We start from the raw sequence: 20,301 nt of genomic DNA, 5'->3' as shown, positions 1-20,301 counted from the left end.
CAGATCCAGCCGAGTCACAAGGGGATTACTTGGCAAACCATCTCTGGGATGAGTTTCAGGATGTTGCCTCTGGGGATGTGGACAAGGCCATACAAGCTGTGAGTGCCTCCACCTGTATACTGGACCCGTGTCCCTCCTGGCTGGTTGCCAACAGCAGCGAGGTGACACGCGGCTGGATCCAGGCGGTCGTGACCGCCTCCCTTCGGGAGGGGCACTTCCCCGCCGCGCTTAAAACGGCGGTGGTGAGACCTCTCCTGAAGAAACCATCCTTGGATCCAGCCGTTTTTAACAATTACCATCCAGTCTCCAACCTCCCCTTTGTTGGGAAGGTTGTCGAGAAGGTGGTGGCCTTCCAGCTTCAACGGTCCTTGGAGGAAGCTAGTTACCTTGACCCCTTCCAGTCCGGCTTCAGACCTGGTTACAGCACAGAAACCGCTTTGGTCGCATTGACCGATGATCTCTGGAGAGCCAGAGATGGAGGCCATGCGTCCATCCTGGTTCTCCTTGACCTCTCGGCGGCTTTCGATACCATCAACCATGGTATCCTTCTGCGACGACTGTGGGAGGTGGGGGTGGGAGGCACTGTTTTGCAGTGGTTCTCCTCCTACCTCTCGGACAGGTCGCAGTCGGTGTTGGTCAGGGGGAGATCGTCCCTGAGGCCCCTAACATATGGGGTGCTGTAGGGTTCGGTCTTATCCCCCCTACTATTTAACATATACATGAAACCGCTGGGCGAGATCTTTCGGAGGCACGGGATAAAATACCATCAATACGCGGACGATACTCAATTGTATCTGTCCGCCCCGTGCCAACTCAATGAAGCGGTGGACGTGATGAACCGGGGCCTTGAGGCCGTTAAGAACTGGATGAGTGCTAACAAACTGGTACTCAACCCAGACAAGACCGAGTGGCTGTTGTGTTTCCCCCCCAACAATTTGGCCAGTGTTCCATCGCTCAGGCTGGGGGGTCAAATTTTACACCCCTCAGATAGGGTTCGCAACTTGGGAGTCCTCCTGGACCCACAGCTGACTTTCGACCATCATTTGTCGGCTGTGACCAGGGGGACATTTGCCCAGGTTCACCTGGTCCACCAGTTGTGACCCTACCTGAACCGGGAGGCCCTCGCAACAGTCACTCGAGCCCTTGTGATCTCTAGGCTGGAATACTGCAATGTGCTCTACATGGGGCTGCCCTTGAAGTGCATTCGGCGACTGCAGTTAGTCCAGAATGCAGCCGCGCGAGTGATAGTGGGTGCACCGCGGTTCGCCCACATAACACCTATCCTCCGCGAGCTGCACTGGCTACCTGTTGATCTCCGGGTGCGCTTCAGGGTATTATTTACCACCTATAAAGCCCTCCATGGTAGTGGATCTGAGTACTTGAGAGACCGGCTCCTGCCGATTACCTCCCCCCGACCAATTAGATCGCACAGATTGGGCCTCCTCCGAATCCCATCCGCCAGTCAATGCCAACTGGCGACTACGCGGAGGAGAGCCTTTTCAGTAGCAGCTCCGACCCTGTGGAACGACCTCCCCGTCGAGATTCGCACCCTCACCACCGTCCAGACCTTCTGCACAGCCCTTAAGACCTGGCTATCCCATCAGGCCTGGGGATAAGTTTCTAATTCGCCCCACCCGAGTGTTGAGTGTTGAATGAAAGTTGTGTTTTTACTGTTTATTTTATTCACATATTGTTTATGTCTCTGTATTGCACCCCCCTTTTCCTATGAATGTAAGCCGCCCTGAGTCCCCTCAGGGAAAAGGGCGGCCTATAAATCCCAAATAAATGAAAAAATGAAAGGCATGACCACATAGTTTGCTCTTAAGACAACAGATCTGCAGCTAACCAGGAGCAGAAAGAAAACGATTCCATTAAGCAGCTAATCAGATAACCCAACAGATAACCAGGTTATATTCACCAGAAATACACAACCTATTAATGCAAATCTTTATTCTTCATTGTTCTTATGGTACTCATGATGAGAGATAGAAGTAATGAATTATTAAGTGTGTGTGTCTGGATTTTTCTTGAACAACTCCTTGCCATCTCAGTCTATTTCCATCCAGTTTTAAACAGGTTCTGACAATGATTCTTTTAAGGTCAGACCTCTTAAATTTTTTCCCCTCCCAACATGCCATTAACCTTCCTGTTCCTTGGTTCTGTTTACTATTAGATTTATCTTCCATATGTCTGTTATCAATGGTTTTGTCAAAATCACTTTTTTGGGGAATTACTTTTATCTGGTATGACAGTTAATATGGAGAAGAAGTTCCTTCAAAAACTTAAATTAAAATCTATGACTGCACAGACCTTTTAGAAAAGATTATATACCAATTAAATGATAGTGACAGTTCTGTTTTTAGATGTCTGGGAGCCAATATCTCCCAAGGAACTGTGGTGATACATAATGCTCTAGGGGATAGCATGATGGCAGTAGATTTAGAAGACGACCCATCCACACCTGTATTTAAATCTTTGTGCAGCTATTCTGCTTTCATTGTGTAGCTTTTGTGTTGTGCGGTTTCCATGAACTAATAACAGGAAATACCATAGTTATCCTGAATTCTTTTCTTTGAGATCTCCTTGAATTTGTGAAAGAAAAGACCTTTAAGAAATTATTTTAAGGGAGCAAGAAACCTTCAAATAAATTATATATATACTTATGAAAGTATATATATAAAGTATATATATATATATATATGAAAGAAAGAATATATTTATCCTTGATATTATTATGGGAGGACCAAACAGAATATAAAAATGTCCTACCGTTCATATTACAATCATCTCTCAAGTGGTCTGCTGTCTTCTGAGGCTTCAAGTGAATCCGAAGGGAAGGTCTCATAAAGGAATTCTTCTCAATGATCATTTTAATAATGGTGCTTGCTACCATGGATGGTTGTTGGTTTTGAAAAATTGCTAAAGCAGTTATTATTCTGTTGAAAAATCATCCATCCAAATTATCTGCCCACAAATCTCATGAGGAATTTTGAAAGCTTAATTGAGGGCTGTCATTCCAAAAGAGAAGTTGTACCCATAAGAGAAAAAAAACCTATGGAAATTTAGTTAAATTTAAGAAATTCAGTCCATCATGAAGCACTTCTACTGAGCAACCATATCTATGTATAGTCTGGTAAAAAACAGGACTGAGCAACCATATCTAGTCTGGTAAGAAACAGGAGAAAATAAGTCAGTAAGAAAGATTAAGCAAAGCTACGCAAACTACAACTTTCTCTTGCAAGTCTCCTGTACACAATCAATCTAAATCTCTGTCAAGAACAATCTGTTCCCTCACCAGAAACCTGATATGGACAGATAGAGAGGTTCACAAATCATGCTAACTCAGGCTAACTTATCATATAATTAAATGTATTAGAATAGCCTACCCAATTGTGGTAAACTATGACTAAAGAGTAGGGTGACCAGACGTCCCGCATCTGGTGGGACAGGCACGCCTTCCCATAATTTTTCCCGCGTCCCAGGCCATTCTCGAAAACCCCCACTTTATTTTGGCGCTCGCAGCTCGCTGGCTCCCCCACCCATCAGCTACTAGCTCGCTCGCTCGTTCCGTTCTACACTAAAAATCCAAGCCAGCCCAGCCTGCCGCTCACTGATTGGCCTGGACTCCAGCCAATCAGTGAGCTGGTTGGGATGGAAAACTTTAACCACGCGGCGGCTTAGCTTAGCACGCTCCATTTCATTTCGTCTTTTGCTTGCTGCTTAACTGGTGAGTAACGTTACCGGTGGGAATCGGGAGGTGCTGGGGGGAGAAGACGGCCCTCCTCTCCTCCCCCTTTGCGGAGTTTCCCTGTATCTCCCAGGTCGTGCCCATCCCCTCTCAAAAGGATTCGTCCCGCTTCCTCCTCTTCTTCTTCCTCCACCTCCTCCTCCTCCCCATCCATGGTGGCAGTCACAGGATGGGGCGGCGGCAAGAGAGAGTGAGCAAGAGAGAGAGGGTTCTGTCCCGTGAGGAGACGCCCACTGAGCTGCGGGTCCCCCCGCCGCCTTCTTTCCCTCGTGGTCGCTTCCCTTCTTTCGACTCGTGGTCGCTGACCCACGCTGGCAGCGCCTCGCTTCCCACCATTCCGCCATCGCCCAGCCACCGCCGCTGCCTCCCCTTCCTCCCTCCCTCCCCCTCAGACTCCTCTTCCCGCCCCCGCTGCCTCGGCTTGGAAGGGCTGGGAGAGCAAGAGAGAGAGAAAGAATGGGGGAATCTCTCGGAGCGAGGGAGGCGCGGGGAAGACAATCCGCCGGAGGAACCTTCTGAAGTGGAGGCAGCGGCGGCAGCTGGGCGCGCGCTGCTCTTTCCCTCCACGCCCAGGTCCTCTCCATTCCCAAGCATCTCCATCCTCTCCTCCTCCCTCGATCCTTCCCGCAGCTGCCTCACCAAAATCTCGCTCTCCCTCCCCCCACTTTGGCCGCTGCTGGCCATCGCCCAGCCACCGCAGCCACCTCCCCTTCCTCCCTCCCTTCCCCTCAGACACCTCTTCCTGCCCCCGCCGCGTTGGCTTGGAAGGGCTGGGAGAGCGAGACAGAGACAGAATGGGGGAATCTCTCGGGGCTCGCCGGAGCGCTGCTCCTTTCCCAGAGCAAGCGCGGCGCGGGGAAGACAATCCGCCAGAGGAACCGTCCGAAGTGGAGGCGGCGGCGGTGGCTGAGCAATGGCCAGCAGTGCTCCAGACCCGGTGAGGCTGCCTGACCACCCTGGCGTGCCACTGCAGGGAAGAGACGCGGCGGAGCTGGGTGTGGCGCGCACTGGTCTTTCCCTCCATGCCCGGGTCCTCTCCGTTCCCAAACAGCCCCATCCTCTCCTCCTCCCTCGGTCCTTCCCGCGGCCGCCTCGCCAAAATCTCGCTGTCCCTCCCCTTGCTTCGGCTGCTGCTAGCCATCACCCAGTTGCCGCAGCCGCCTCCCCTTCCTCCCTCCCTCCCCCTCGGACTCCTCTTCCCGCCCCCGCCGCCTCGGCTTGGAAGGGCCGGGAGAGCGAGAGAGGGAGAGAACAGGGGAATCTCTCGGGGCTCGCCAGAGCGCTGCTCCTTTCCCAGAGTGAGCACGGCGCGGGGAAGACGATCCGCCTTCCGAAGTGTCCCTTATTTCACGCTATTCCACACCCGGCGTTGGGGCACCAAGACAAAGCGCCCGAGGAGAGAGAAGGAAAGAAGGGGGAGAGAAAACTGGGCCCCCGAGCCCTTTCCCCACATCCCTATGCAGCGGGGAAAGAGAGGTCGCTCCCGGTGAAGCGTCGCCCCCGCGCTCGCTGCTTCTGCCGCAGCCACACCGAGGCTGAGATGGGATTCGGGGTTTTAACAGATGCCCGTTTCCCCCCCCGCGCGGCTCCCTCTGGCCGGAGATCCCTTGAAGGGGAGGGGAGGGAGGGGAGGGGAAGAGAGATCCCTTGTAGGGGGAGGGGAGGGGAAGAGGCTCCACGGGTGGGGGAGGGGAGGGGAGGAAAATGGGGGATGCTGCGGAGGTCAAGGAGATGAAGAAGACCTTCATTGTGCCAGCCATCAAGCCCTTTGATGACTATGATTTCGCTGCCGCCAGTTGCAAGGAGTGGGAAGGAGAGGAAGGAAGGAGAGAGGGGGGGAGGAAAAGAAGAAGGGAGGGGGGAGAAGATGGAAGGAGAAAAGATGGATGGAAGGAGAAAGAATGGAAGGAGAAGGAGGAAGATGGAAGAAGAAAGGAAGAAAAAGAAGGGAGGGAGAAAAGAGGGAAGGAGGTAGGAAGAAAAGGGGTAGAGAGGGAAGAGAGGGAAAGAGCAGAAAGACAAAGAGGATGAAGTTGATAGGCAAGAGGAAGGAGGAAGGAAGGAAGAAAGAAAAAGGGAGGGAGAGAGGAAAGAAGAAAAGATGGAACTAGAAAGGAAAGAAGGGAGGGAGGAAAGGGGAAGACAGGGAAAGAGCATAAAGATAGAGAAGGTGAAGGTAGATAGGCAGAAGGAAGGAAGAAGGAAGAAATAGGAAGGAGGGAAGGTGAAAGGATGGAAGGAGGAAGGAACAGAAGCGAAGAGGAAGAGAGAAATGGAAAGAGCAGAAAGACAGAGAAGGTAGATAGGCAAAAGAAATGAAGCTGAAAGAATGGAAGGAGGAAGGAAGAGAAAAGGAGGAAGAGAGTGAGTGAGAAAAGAAGAGAGGATGGAAGGAGAAAGGAAGGAAGAGAGGGAAAGAGCAGAAGATGGATAATGTGAAGGTAGATAAGCAAGAGGAATGAAGGAAGAAGTGAGGTGTCTCGAGGAGGGGGAAAACATTTAGTGACCAAAGTTACAATGGCATTCAAAAAAGTGACTGATGACCATTTTTCACACTTAGTGACCGTTGCAGCATCCTCATGGTCACGTGATCAAAATTTTGTTTGGCAACAGATTCATATTTATGCTGGTTTCAGTGTCCTGGGGTGACTTTTTGACAAAATATAAAATTTTAAATCAAGCCCCCCCCCCCCGGTCAATGGTGTCCCTCTTTACCAATCTGAAAATCTGGTCACCTTACTAAAGAGAATACCACTTACTACAATGTGTGCTCCCAATATGTTTGCAAGAGAAGCATTAGCCCACCCACCTCCCTTTTGGCTTTTCTTCACTTATCCAAATGGCCTCGGTCATATTCAGTTCTGGCATATGAACTCTCAGCTTATTGCCTAAAGCAGGAATATCCAAAGTCCAGCCCAGGGGCCAATTACGGCCCGTTTTCAAATTTCGAGCGGCCCACAGCCTCTTTTCCCTGCCGGCTCAGCCTGTCACTCATCCCTGCCAACTGGCGTTTTTTCCTTCACTGCACAGCGGTTCCTGCAGCTGTCCTCTGCTGCCCATCCACAGCTGACTGAGCACCTCCTTCAAGGCTGGTGGTTATATTTCACCAGAAGATGGCAGTAGACCTGAGCCAGCACTCTTGTCACGTGACCCTTGTGATGCAAGGCTTGTTTGCCTATTTCTAATGGGTGACTATAACTAAAAAAAAAAGGAAAGTTGACAGTGAGGGTCATCGCTTCCAGGACAAATGGAAATTGGAGTATTTTTTCACTGAAATATGAAACAACTGTGTCTGCCTAATTTGCAAAGAGACTGTGGTTGTTTTCAAGGAAGTCAATATCAAGAGGCACTACCAGATGAAACATGCTAACTACAACAAGCTAACTGGGAACCAACATAGCAAAAATGTGAAAGAACTGGAAGCTGTTTTAATGGCACAGTAGTGCTTTTTCACAAGATCCCGTGAGTCAAATGAAAATGCCACAAAGGCGAGCTATGAGGTGGCAACGCTGATTGCCAAGCACTGCAAACCTTTTACTGTGGGTGAATTTATTAAAGACTGTGTGATGAAAATGGTGGAGAAAATTTGTCCTGAGAAGAAGCAAGAGTTTGCCAATGTTTGCCTGGCTTGTAACACTGTGGTATGGAGAATTGATTTCATCTGATATTAAGAGGCAGTTAGAGGAAAAAGGAGTAGAGTTTGACTTTTTTTTCATTAGCCTGCAATGAAAGCATGGATGCACCTGACACCGCTCAGTTATTGATTTTTTTTGAGAGGAGTGGACAATGACATGAACGTGAGTGAAGAGCTACTTGACCTTCAGAGCCTTAAGGACCAAACAAGAGGAACAGATTTATTTGTTTCTGTTTGTTCCACCATAGATGACGTCGAATAAAGTCACTGGGATTATTACGGGTAGCACACCTGCCATGGCTGGCAAATGAAATGGATTATCAACCCTAGACTGTAACTGTCAGTGAAGAAGAAGGCAAAGCTATGAAACTCCACTGTATTATTCACCAATAAGTTCTCTGTGCCAAACATCTGAACTATGATCATTATGAAACCGGTGATGAAGGCTATTAATTATATTCACTCCAAAGCTCTGTGCCATCACCAGTTTCAACAGTTTCTACTTGACATCCAGGCTGAATACAGAGATGTTGTGTATCACAATGAGGTAAGATGGCTCAGTCGAGGGTCTGCCCTGCAACGCTTCTACTCTCTTATGGAGGAAATCGGACAATTATTGGCAAAAAGGGGGCAACCAATGCCAGAGCTATCTGATCCTGTTTGGCTGGCTGATTTTGGATTTTTAGTTAACATGACATGACATTGAATGTGCTGAACCCCAGCCTTCAGGGGCAAAATGAAGTGGTAAGCCAACTGTATTCACATATCAAAGCCTTTGGGTCCAACCTGCTACTTTTCCAAAGGCACTTGTCACAAATGCAGACATTTCCCATCACTGCAGGAAATAATGACCAGTTTTCCACAGAACAATATAAGTGCACAAATAAGGAGTTATGAAGCAAACACCTTATCTCTGATTGAGGAGTTTCAACAGTACTTTCAGGATTTTGCAGCTATTGAAAAGGAGATCATGCTTTTCTCCTCTCCTTTCTCTGTGAACCCTGATGATGGTCCAGACCACCTGCAGCTGGAACTCATTGAACTGCAGTGTCACGCAGTGTTGCAGTCGGCTCCCTCTTGTCAACTTTTACCACCAGCTGGATAAAGACAGGTTCCAAGAGATTCAAATATTTGCTAAGAAAATGCTGAGCTTGTTTGGTTTGACATATTTATGCGAGAAGACGTTCTTGGTTATGAACATTAACAAGAACTGTGTGAGGACAGGACTAAGAGACTTTCACCTGTGTGACATCTTGCACATCAAAACCACTGTTTTTGAGCCAGACCCTGGCCTATATAATGCAGTCAAGATCTCAGTATCACCTTTCACATTAGTACATGTTAGATCGGATGAATGAAGGCACACTCAGGCTTCAGAGTAACAAACAGCTCTTTGTTAGCACAAGTCAACCATGAACAATCCAGCGAAGGTTGAGTCTGACAGCAGCCCTTTTATAGGGAGCTGTCAGACCCTTCGACCAATTAGATTGAATCTCTGTTCCCACCGGAACAGAGGACCTTGGGGTAAACCATTACCAATGTTTCTGGTATTTAACACCCCTCTCCTCTTAGATGGGCTCAACTGACTTGTAACATAATCATGCAGGTAGGCAGGCTTTCTGGTGGCTTGGCCAGACCTGCGCAGTTCAGTTGGTGGGTGTTCTTCAGTCAGGTCAGATGGACCTGTTGTCTCCGTGGCTTTGCCTGGTGGAAGCTCCTGGAATTTCTCAAAGGCCACGGCTAGAATTTCTGGAGCCGATTCGCTCAGAACTTGCTGCGGGCCTGCAACAATTACAGATAAGTGCTCTGGTACCTTTGGGATTGAGTTATCTGTGGAAGGAGTAAATTCGTGCTCCTTTTGTGTAGGGCTTTGGCTAACTCTTACAGGAGTTACCTCTGGTTGCCTAAGACTGGAGTTGGAGATGCGGCCATGGAATTGGTCAATGTGCCATCTCCAATTTTGACCGTTCTCAAGCTCTAATAGGTAAGAGCAAGGTCCGGTGATGCCTATTACTGTGGCAGGAATCCAAAGAGTTCCCCCAGTGTAGTTGAGGGTGTAAACTTGATCCCCTACGCTAAAGTTTCTTATTTTGCCGGTCGAATCTGGGGGTAACATGGCAGAGTAGTTTGGGTGTAGCCGGTCTAAGTGGGACCTTAGCCACCGACCCATTAGAAGCTTAGAAGGGCTTCTACCAGTGGTAGCACTTGGTGTGATGTGCTATATGAGGAGGAATTGATCAACTTGTGTTTGCCAATCTTCCGGGCCCATCCTGGATAGGGCTTCTTTTGCAGATCTCATCATTCTCTCTGCCTGACCATTGGAAGCTGGATGGAATGGAGTGACCAGGGCATGTCTGATTCCCTGTGCTGCTAAATAGGTCTTGAATTGCATGGCCATAAATTGGGGCCCGTTGTCAGAGACCAAAACATTGGGCAGGTTGTGAGTGGAAAAAAGTCTCCGTAGCACCTTGATGACCACTTCTGCCATGGTAGAGGTCATGAGGACTACTTGTAGCCATTTTGAGAAGGCATCCACAATTACCATAAAGGTCTGGCCATGAATAGGGCCTGCAAAATCTATGTGCCCCCTAGACCATGGTGCTTGAGGTCGCTCTTACTCCTTAGCGGGTGCCTGGGGGAGCTGTCTGGACTCCTGGCACGGTGTGCAGGTAGCCACCCATTCTTCTATCTCCCTGTCCATGTTAGGCCACCACATGTAACTCCTGGCCAAAGATTTCATTCTGACAATTCCAGGATGCCCTACTTGCAAGGCCTCTAATACCGCAATGCATAGTTTGGGTGGAAAAGTGACCTGGTCCCCACACAGTAAAAAACCATTTATTACTGTCAGTTTATCACGTTTGCAGTAAAACATTTTAAATTCAGATCCCACAGGCCCCTTGGGCCACCCCCTCCACACCCAGTTAAAACCTGTCGGAATGTAGAGTCTTTTGCTGAGTGGCAGGCGATGTCACAAGATGAGACAGCACCAGCCTCAAGACAGTCAATGAGGAGGACTGTGTCTCAGGAGTATGATCTGCAAGCAGTTCAGGCAGTGGGCATCGACTCAAAGTGTTGGCATGCCCCAAGGTAGAGCTAGGTCGATGGACGAGGCGATAACTGTAGGCCATGAGGAAGATTGTCCATCTGTTCATTTGCAGTGACAAAGAAGCAGGGGTAGGCTGGTCCCCAGCCAGCAATCCTAGCAATGGTTTGTGGTCCGTGATAACTTCAAAGTCATGGCCATAGATGTACTCGTGGAACCGTTTCACACCAATGACTGCAGCCAAAGCCTCACGGTCCAGTTGGCTGTAGATCCACTCGGCAGCAGACAATGTTCGTGAGTAATAGGCGATGGGCGCCTCGGTTCCATTGGGCATGTGGTGGCTGAGCACGGCTCCTATGCAAAATGGGGAAGCATCGCATTTTAGGACAAGTGGCAGGGTCTCACTATATTGGACTAAAAACGTGTCCGCTGAAAGCACTTTCCGCACCGCGGCAAATGCGGCTGCTTCAGCTCTGCCCCAGGACCACTTGGCGTGTTTGCTGAGAAACCGATGCAAAGGCTCAGCAATCGTGGCTTTCTGCTTGAGAAAAACACTGTAGAAGTTAAGGAGCCCGAGGAATGCCTGCAGTTCGGTCTGATTGTGAGTTGTAGGGACATCCTGGATTGCCTTAATTTTTTTGTTGGTCGGGTGAATCCCAGAGCCATCGATGAGGTACCCTAGGAATTCAACCCTTGGCACGTTAATTTGGCATTTTTCTTTTTTGAGATTGAGGCCTTTATCTCTGATTCTGGCCAGAACAGTTCCCAATCTTTTAAATAATTGTGCTTTATTTTCAGCTGATACCAATATGTTGTCAAAATAGGGACGACTCCTGGAATCTCCTGCAAAAGCCGTTCCATGACGCTTTGGAACAGTCCAGGGGTGATACTAACTCCAAATTAAAGGTGGGTGCATTTGAATGCACCCCTGCACGTCATGATGGTTTGGGCCTCTGCCATGGCACCATCTACAGGCAACTGCTGGTATGCCTACACCATATCTAATTTTGCAAAAACTTTTCCGGGGCCTAATGGGTGCAGTAAATGCTGTACAATGAGTACAAGATAAGCGCTTTGCTGCAAAGCTTTGTTTATCGTGCACTTGTAATCCGCACAGATGCGGAAAGACCCATCAGGCTTGACAGGTGTCACTATAGGGGTCCCCCAGCGTGCGTGATCTATCAGCTCTAGGATTCCCTGGCCAATCAATTTGTCTAGTTCCAAATCAATTTTAGGGCGGAGAGCAAAAGGTACTCTCCTGGGTTTTAGCCTGATGGGGGCTATATTGGGGTTCAAGTTAAAAGATATTGGAGTCCCCTCATACTTACTTAGACCAGTGCTGAAGACATCCTCGAACTCCTTAAGGAATTCCTCAGTACTTTTGCCTCGTAAGGCGTTGATTCCGGTCACTTCTAGGCCCAAGACTTCGAACCAGTCAAACCCCAAGAGGCTCTATAGGTTTCCGTTGACTACCGTCACTGGTAGATGGACGCAGAAAGTCTTGAACCTCACTCAGAAGGTCCCGTGGCCCACGATGGGGTCTTAGTTCCCCTGGTAGTCGGATGTCTGGAACCCACAGCTGATGCTATTTAAGGCTAGCAATAGCCTGTTTCAGTGCTGCCTAAGACATTATGGTCAAGGATGACCTCATGTCAATCTCCATATTGCATGGAGAGTCCTCAATGAGGACTATGATTTTCAGCTTTTTTGGCAGTTTCGTGCAGACTTGGCCTATGGAGGTGTGGTAGGTGACTCTGGTGTTGCCTTCTGTTCGCCGTGGTGGTGGCTGCCATGCCCCTTGGTTGGGCTCTGCTGGTGGTTAGGTATGCTTCTAGACTTTCAGGTTGTAGTGGGGTGATCGTTTCTGCAGACCTTGGCGATGTGCCACTTGCGTTGGCAGAGTTGACAGATGGCATTGTGGAAATGGCAATGTGTTCTGAGGTGGTTTCCTCTGCAGCTGGCGCAAGGCAGGAAACACAGTTCAAATTTTCACGCCGGCTTGGTGAGATCATGCTCATGCGGTAGCTGTCAACTTCGCACGCCAAGCCTTCAGGTTCTGTGGTCTCATGATGCATGCCTGCACTCTTCTGCATGCTCTTTGGGCTATTTTGGCGCCGCAGGGTTTCTGTTGATTTAATTGAAGACTCAGTAGCCCTGGCTTCGTCTAGGGCAATTTGGAGACTAAGATTAGTTTTTGCTAATAATCTCCTCTCCAGGCCAATGTCCCTGACACCACATATGATGCAGTCAAGTAGTAGTTCATCAAGATCTCCAAACTTGCAGTATGCTGCGGCCTTTCTGAGCACCGCAACGTATTCGTTGATGGATTCCCCTTCTTTTTGGTTACGGATATTGAATTCATGCCTCTGGACGTATTTAGATGGTCTGGGAGCATAGTGTGTCATCAGTGTCTGTTGTAGAACCGATCAAGCAACTGATTAGAGTGGCTTTGGCTTGGACAAATCCTTCATTGTCTCAAACACCTCTGGTCCGCAGTAGCTCAGGAACATATTCTTTTTCCAGCCTTCAGAAGGCCCATGAGGTCGTTGGCTTCGAAGAAGCAATCAAACCTCATTATGTAGGATTCCCAGGGTTTGGTGGCTGGGTTTTACAGAGTCAGTGGGGTGTGCGTTGTCATTTTGTGTTCCTGAGTGCATTTGAATTTGCCGCTCAAAGATGGCTGCTTGATGCTGCGTTGTGCTCAGCTTGGATTGACTTGCTGGATTGTCATGCTCTTTTTGTCTGCCTAGTTGTCTTCTGATCCCATCCTCATCGCCAGTGTTAATCAGGTGAATGAAGGCACACTCAGGCTTCAGAGTAACAAACAGCTCTTTATTAGCACAAGTCAACTATGTACAATCCAGTGAAGGTTCAGTCTGACAGCAGCCCTTTTATAGGGAGCTGTCAGACCCTTCAACCAATCAGATTAAATTTCTGTTCCCGCCGGAACAAAAGACCTTGGTTTGGTTTGGTTTGATTTGGTTTATTAGATTTATATGCCGCCCTTCTCCCAAGGACTCATGGCGGCGTACAACATTAAAAGAAACACATAATACAAAAGTTTTAAAAAATTAAATAGAATATCCCAAACAAACCCAATTAGAATTAACAATAACATTTAAAAAAATGAATTAAAATTAACAGTGATCAATAATTTGTTTTGTTTTGTTCAGGCTGGCTTGCTGGAAAAGCCAACTTTTTAGGGTGCGTCAGAAGGACCTGAGGTCGGGATTATATAAAGCTCTGGGGGCAGCTCATTCCAGAGGGAAGGCGCTTCCACAGAGAAGGCTCTCCCCCTGGGGGTCGCTAGCTGACACTGTCTGGCCGACGGCACCCTGAGGAGGCCAAATCTGTGGGATCGCACTGGACAGTGGGAGGCTACCAGTGGCAGTAGGTGGTCTCGCAGGTATCCTGGGCCTAAGCCATGGAGCGCTTTGAAGGTCATAATTAGTACCTTGAATCGCACCCGGAAGACAACCGGCAACCAGTGCAGGCCGCCTAAAAGGGGTGTAACATGATAACCCGCGCAGCCACATTCTGGACCAGCTGAAGCCTCCGGGTGCTCTTCAAGGGCAGCCCCATGTAGAGAGCATACAGTAGTCCAGGCGAGAAAGGACGAGGGCATGAGTGACTGTGCACAGAGCATCCCGATCCAGGAAGGGGCGCAACTGATGTACCAGACGAACTTTGTAAAAGGCCTCCCTGGTCACGGCCATCAGGTGTTCTTCTAAACAAGCCGTGTATCCAGGAGGACACCCAGATTGCAGGCCCTCTCTGAGGGGGCTAAAAGTTCTCCCCCTATCATCAAAGATGGAACAAGATGCACAAATCAGGATGACGGAAACCACAGCCGCTCAGTCTTGGAGGGACCTTGGTGTAAACCATTACCAATGTTTCTGGTATCTAACAGTACAGTTAAGTTATTTGTTTAGTCTTTCTTTCATAAAATAGTTCATTTGCATTTAATGCTAATAGTTCAAAAAATGCCAGGCTGAATGGCCGGCCCCACATATTTTCACCTCACCAAATCTGGTCCTCCTTGCAAAAAGTTTGGACACCATTGGCCTAAAGAATTGTGGGCCTTAGAGATGGATGCAGCATTTATTTGCACTTCCTACTTACTGTATATACTCGAGTATAAGCCTAGTTTTTCAGCCCACTTTTTGGGCTGAAAAAAGCCGCCTCGGCTTATACTCGAGTCAGTGAAAAAATTGCCCGAAATGGAGGAGAAAAAGGGGCGGGGCCATGCCGCTGGGTGACACTCGTGAATGGCCCAGTGCCCCTGTGAGTTTCCCCTCCCTCTGTGTCAGTTTGCCGCGCAGCGCGCACCGCACCATCCCCCCTCCTCACGTTCTAATGTAATGCAGGGCTGTCTTACGATTCCCCTTCCTCCCCCTCCTGCCGCTCTGCAACGATGTCCCACCTCCTCCTTGTTATGGCAAGCAGCCACATAGCGATGTCCCACCTCCTCTGGTACAGTGATCCAATGATAGGAATCACTGTGCTGTGTGTCATAGGAGGCGGGACATCGCTCCCGCGGCTGCACGGGACATCATCATCACAGCGGGACATCAGCATCATGAGGTGAGTGAAGTATTTCATTGAATACACCGCTAGTTTACTGTTTTTCTTTGAAATAAATATTCAAAAACATTATTGGTATCTATTTTTACTTTTGAAATTTACCGGTAGCTGCTGCATTTCCCACCCTAGGCTTATACTCGAGTCAATAACTTTTCCAGTTTTTTGTGGTAAAATTAGGTGCCTCGGCTTATATTCGGGTCGGCCTATACTCGAGTATATACGGTATATTTTTTTGCTGCTTCTGCTATAAAAAACAAAAAGTTTAAAAAACCATCTATCAGCTCACCTAGAATTTTATAGGACTGACTGGGAACTTGGAAATGTTCTTGGAATTCTGAGAATGGTCATGCCAATCCATTCAAGGAACATAAAACTAGATAATATTTTAGTCTGCCTCCTCAATGAGAATTCTCTCCAATGAAGCTAAATTCTTTTTGAGAATTGTTATAGCACTGGTAGCACTGCTGATAGCTTGTCTGTCTGATTTTATTTACCTGATAAGGTCTTAAACAATGGATAAAGATGATTGAGGAATCTTGGGCAATGGCAATTTAATTTTTTCAATATTTGTGCTTTCAGTCACTGTCTTTGAAGTCGTCTTCTGTCCATCGGGCAGTGGTTCCTGTTTCAGAGTCCTTTACTCATTCATCCCTAGAATAGTATTTATGATATCTGACTCTATGTTCCCAGGCAGGATCTGATGTTGAATGATGCAATTCCTCGTTCAGAATTTAGTGTTTGGGTTATCAGGTGGCTACTGAATAAGAACCATAGACAATATATACATATTCAATATACAAAAAAAAGGATTTTAAGAAATAAATCCCTGGAAACCTGGGCAAAGAAGATAAAAAAGAGAAAATAATTATTGTAAAAACTGAGGAGACGGTTTAGCACCTTTGCCATTTGAAAGAGTTTGCAAATGAGGCAATCATACAATGGTCCCTTTTGTTATGATGTCAAATCAATGCCTTTTTTTGAAAAAGCAGTCCAACAAAATACTGAGTCATAGGGCCAGATTCCCATTTGATGTAAGTAATGCTATATAATGCTTAACATCAATGGCCTTCCATCTCCTTATGACTTTTGTTTAACTATTATCTTAAAGTGGAATAAAATTGTCTTTTTGTATAGTAGAGATGCATAAAGATCTTGGAAATGAAGCTTTAAGGACTAGTGCCCATTGTTAAGCTATATTTCATTTAATGCTCACTTTTCAGCCCAATAATTGGTAAGCAAAGGATGGTGACAACTGGCTCTGAAATTCACAAAATTGTACTGCTATTTTTGTCTGATAAAAAGCAACCAGAATTAGGAATGGCAGGAGACATTAATTGATGTGCAATAAATCTGAATTTATACCTATGAGATCTCAAAAATAAGGCAGATAAAGTCAGGAATGAAAGACAAAATCAAGAAAGCAAACAGAAATTAACACATCAAAGTCCAGAATTATTCCTGAGGAGTCCTGTTTTGCAATGTCCAGTGCATCTTTGTGCATGAATTATATGCATCTATACTGTGAGATTTTGACAAGGCTGCAGCCTCTAACTCACAGTAGTCTTAAATTACATAATTTATAATTGATTTTAAAATATAGGAACATAGATTTTGGTTATATTTAAAAAACATCTTTAGAGTAGAAGTTGTTAAATGATAGGATCAATTATATGGTGAAGTTGACTTTGCAGGATGAGTTCAAGTAGAAACTGGTCAGTTTTCTGAGATACTTTAATTTGGATTTCCACACTCAGTAATATGATAGATTTGATAGTGAAATAATTCCTTCCAACTTACAGATTCGATAAGCTCCAATTTTGAGTGTATAAAGAAAGAGGCTAAGTTCTGAGGGAAGAGATATTAGTTACATCAGTAACCAATAGTTATTCAACTTAAAGACCATGAAGTATAGGGCAGAGTCCTTTGAAACACAGAAAAGGCAGGAAGAAGAAAATATTTGATTTAAATTGCCATGAGTGTGTGAGAGAGAAACTGTATCCTGACAGAAGACAATCAACTCATTAACATATCTTCGATGAATTCTTATTTAACCATACCACTTACAGTATACAGTACAATACAATGCAATACAATACAATAGCAGAGTTGGAAGGGACCCTGGAGGTCTTCTAGTCCAACCCCCTGCCGAGGCAGGAAACCCTATACTGTTTCAGGCAAATGGCTATCCAACATCTTCTTAAAGACTTCCAGTGTTGGGGCATTCACAACTTCTGGAGGCAAGCTGTTCCACTGATTAATTGTTCTAACTGTCAGGAAATCTCTCTTCAGTTCTAAGTTGCTTCTCTCCTTGATTAGTTTCCACCCATTGCTTCTTGTTCTACCCTCAGGTGCCTTGGATAATAGTTTGACTCCCTCTTCCTTGTGGCAGCCCCTGAGATATTGGAACACTGCTATCATGTCTCCCCTACTCCTTCTTTCCATTAAACTAGACATACCCAGTTCCTGCAACCATTCTTCATATGTTTTAGCCCCCAGTCCCCTAATCATCTTTGTTGTTCTTCTCTGCACTCTTTCTAAAGCCTTCACATCTTTTTTACATCATGGTGATCAAAACTGAATGCAGTATTCCAAGTGTGGCCTTACCAAGGCCTTATAAAGTGGTATTAACACTTCATGTGAGCTTGATTCTAACCCTCAGTATCTCAAAGACTTCTGCAAAGTTCAGGCTGAACAATCAGTTTGTTTTGTTTATAAAAATATCAATATATTACCAAGGGCAAGAGGCTCAAAAGTCACTGCAATGATATGATTAAAGTTTAATCTCTTTTTGTATGTATTGCAGGCATGACTTGCTTTTAAAAAAGGGTCAAAACTTTATTCATGCAGGAGCAAATGCTATCATGACTTTTTTTTGACCCCATCCATACCTTTGCAAACACCAGTATCTTATTCTACTTCACTGTAAAAGACTCAGGGTGGTTTATAGTTTGACAAAATAAAAAGTAATTACTATGGAAATAAATAAAAACAATAGAAGTTAAGTCATCGAGGTGGAAGCGTTGCAAATTTACATGCAAGTCTTGGCTTGAAAATTCTGACATTGAACCAGCCCCAATGCTGAGCTCCTATTTCAGCACCTTGGGGCTGTGATTCCTTATAATTAATAATATTTTAGAAATGTTCCAGAGAAAGCATGACATGTATCCAGATGTTTGGAATGAACATACAATCTCTGAAAATGGACAGTCTGAGGCCGATAAAAATAGTTTTATTTTGACCTTCCAATAAATCTTGAAAATTTAAAAATAGAATTCAGAGTATGTTTCTTTGTAGCATATTAATGGTATGTGGGAAAGATCTTGAGAGACAAGCAGGACATCATGACCAGAAAGGGACTCTTTCATTCTTTCAAGATTCTGTTCATGTAGCTTTACCATAAAGTAGAATTAACTTACGCAGTTGTATTCCCTGTTTGGTCTACCTAGTAAGGCTAAAATCACATATGTATCATGATGACACAGAGGGCTATATATGGTATATTGATCAGGATGATCAATATATCTTATATCCAAATGAATATTTCCAGACATCAATCATGCCTCTAAAATGTTCTTCTAATTATAGCTAAGCAAACAACACTGAAATAATGTCAGTATCTTTTGTCCATGAACTTGGGTACTAAATCATTTGGTTTTCTAAAGTTCTAGGAACTACTTCTCTAAAGTTAGGAGTTTAAAAAAAATCAGCTTTAGCATGTTAACCTTAACAGTCTTAAATGTAATTTGCGATCTCCAGTTAAAATTCAAACCTCAGACAATCTAAAATTGTTCTTTCTCTTTTGAAACAACTTTCTGACATTCTAATGAAAGACTGATGAATAGATCATTCACACAATCATGATCCTTTGTCTTTTTTAAATCAGCAAGTGGCAATTCTGTGTACTTGCTTTTATAAGTGGTAGGATAGGAGAGGGAGTCAAAGGCAGTTGTGTGTCATGTAAGGTATCTTCATCAAGGAATAAAGGCTTTGTGATTGAAGCTATTTGGTATGCATTTCCCCTTTTGTAAAGAAAAAGTAAAAAATACTGTACAAAATAATGTACAAAAACCTCAGGATGTAACAGGCTCTCAACTATTAGTTCTCCACTTTACCATTGCTGCAGGGCATTAAAACATTTAGTTTACAATTTCCAGAAAAGTCTGGCTCTGTCACTCACTTATTGGGCTACTTAGAAATAATTATGCAGAATTCAGTGACAGTGTACTTGCTCAGCACTGTCTCAGAATCAGTTTCTTAAAACACTGAATAAGAAAAGATCACAATCTGAAACTCTTGAAGGTCATTGCTCATCTATGCAGAGGAGAGATGGCATCTCCTCTGCCTCATGGGCTACATGTATTGTCAGGAAGCTAGTTGTACATGCTAGTGGGTCCCTCCCTTGTAATCTGGTTCTTCACTATCTTAGTAGCAGGAGTAGGAAGGCAGTAGGAGAAAAAAAAATCAATCTAACAGTGTAAGTGCTCAAACGTAAGCTATTTTTTATAAATAATTTTGAATATCTATCCTTTGAATATCATATCTTTCTCACTTGTGCCTTTCCTCTAAGAAGACAGTATTTTATTTGTATTTGTACCAGGTTAAAGACAATATTATAATAAAATCAATCTGAGCTTTCTGTTTAGAAAGCATTGCACAATGAAAATTCCATATATTATAATAAAATGTATATGACAAGACAATAGTTGCTGATATGGATTAGATCGAGTATTAGATGAATAATCACAATAGGATGAAAATACACAATGCCAAAATTCTGATGTACCCTATATGTATCAGAAAAAGATGAAGCAGGGGATCCTTTTCTTAATGTTTTCCACAATAAAGCTGAATTTAAGTTGAAGAAAGAAGAGACTACTGGTAGTTCTCACTTAACAACCAGTTGTTAGCAACCATTCAGAGCACAATGGATCCCTGAAAAGGTACTTATGACCCAACTTTAATTATTAGAAAACATTATTTGGATTTCTTATTTAATAAAGCTCCATTATTATTTTTAAAGTTTCCACATGAGTCTGACAAAAATGACATTGTCTTAAAGGTCTTGTTAACTTTAGTAAATGGTCTCCTAAAGCAGCTGCAAATATTTTAGACAAGCATGAAAACCAGAAAATCTGAGTGACTTTAATATATATGAAATGGGATGCACACCCCATCCCAAACATAGATGGAATGTCTGTTTTTTACCATGACTTTGTTACCTCTGGTGAACTATAGTTAAGAGTTATGGCCTATCACAGGACTTTGCTAATTTCTGTTGAGATAGATGTC

At 45.3% G+C, this 20,301-nt stretch overlaps 1 protein-coding gene across 1 annotated transcript in view; it reads left to right on the top strand.

Moving 5' to 3' along the window:
- The window catches only part of CPNE4 (copine 4), a 264,609-nt gene that overhangs the window by 187,533 nt on the left and 56,775 nt on the right, over nucleotides 1–20,301 (top strand). The window lies entirely within an intron of this gene.

This window comes from Thamnophis elegans, chromosome Z, assembly GCF_009769535.1.
Source record: "Thamnophis elegans isolate rThaEle1 chromosome Z, rThaEle1.pri, whole genome shotgun sequence".
Classification (NCBI taxonomy): Eukaryota; Metazoa; Chordata; class Lepidosauria; order Squamata; family Colubridae; genus Thamnophis; species Thamnophis elegans.
The sequence above is the reverse complement of the archived record's forward strand: the minus strand, read 5'-3'. Positions and strand labels throughout refer to the sequence as shown.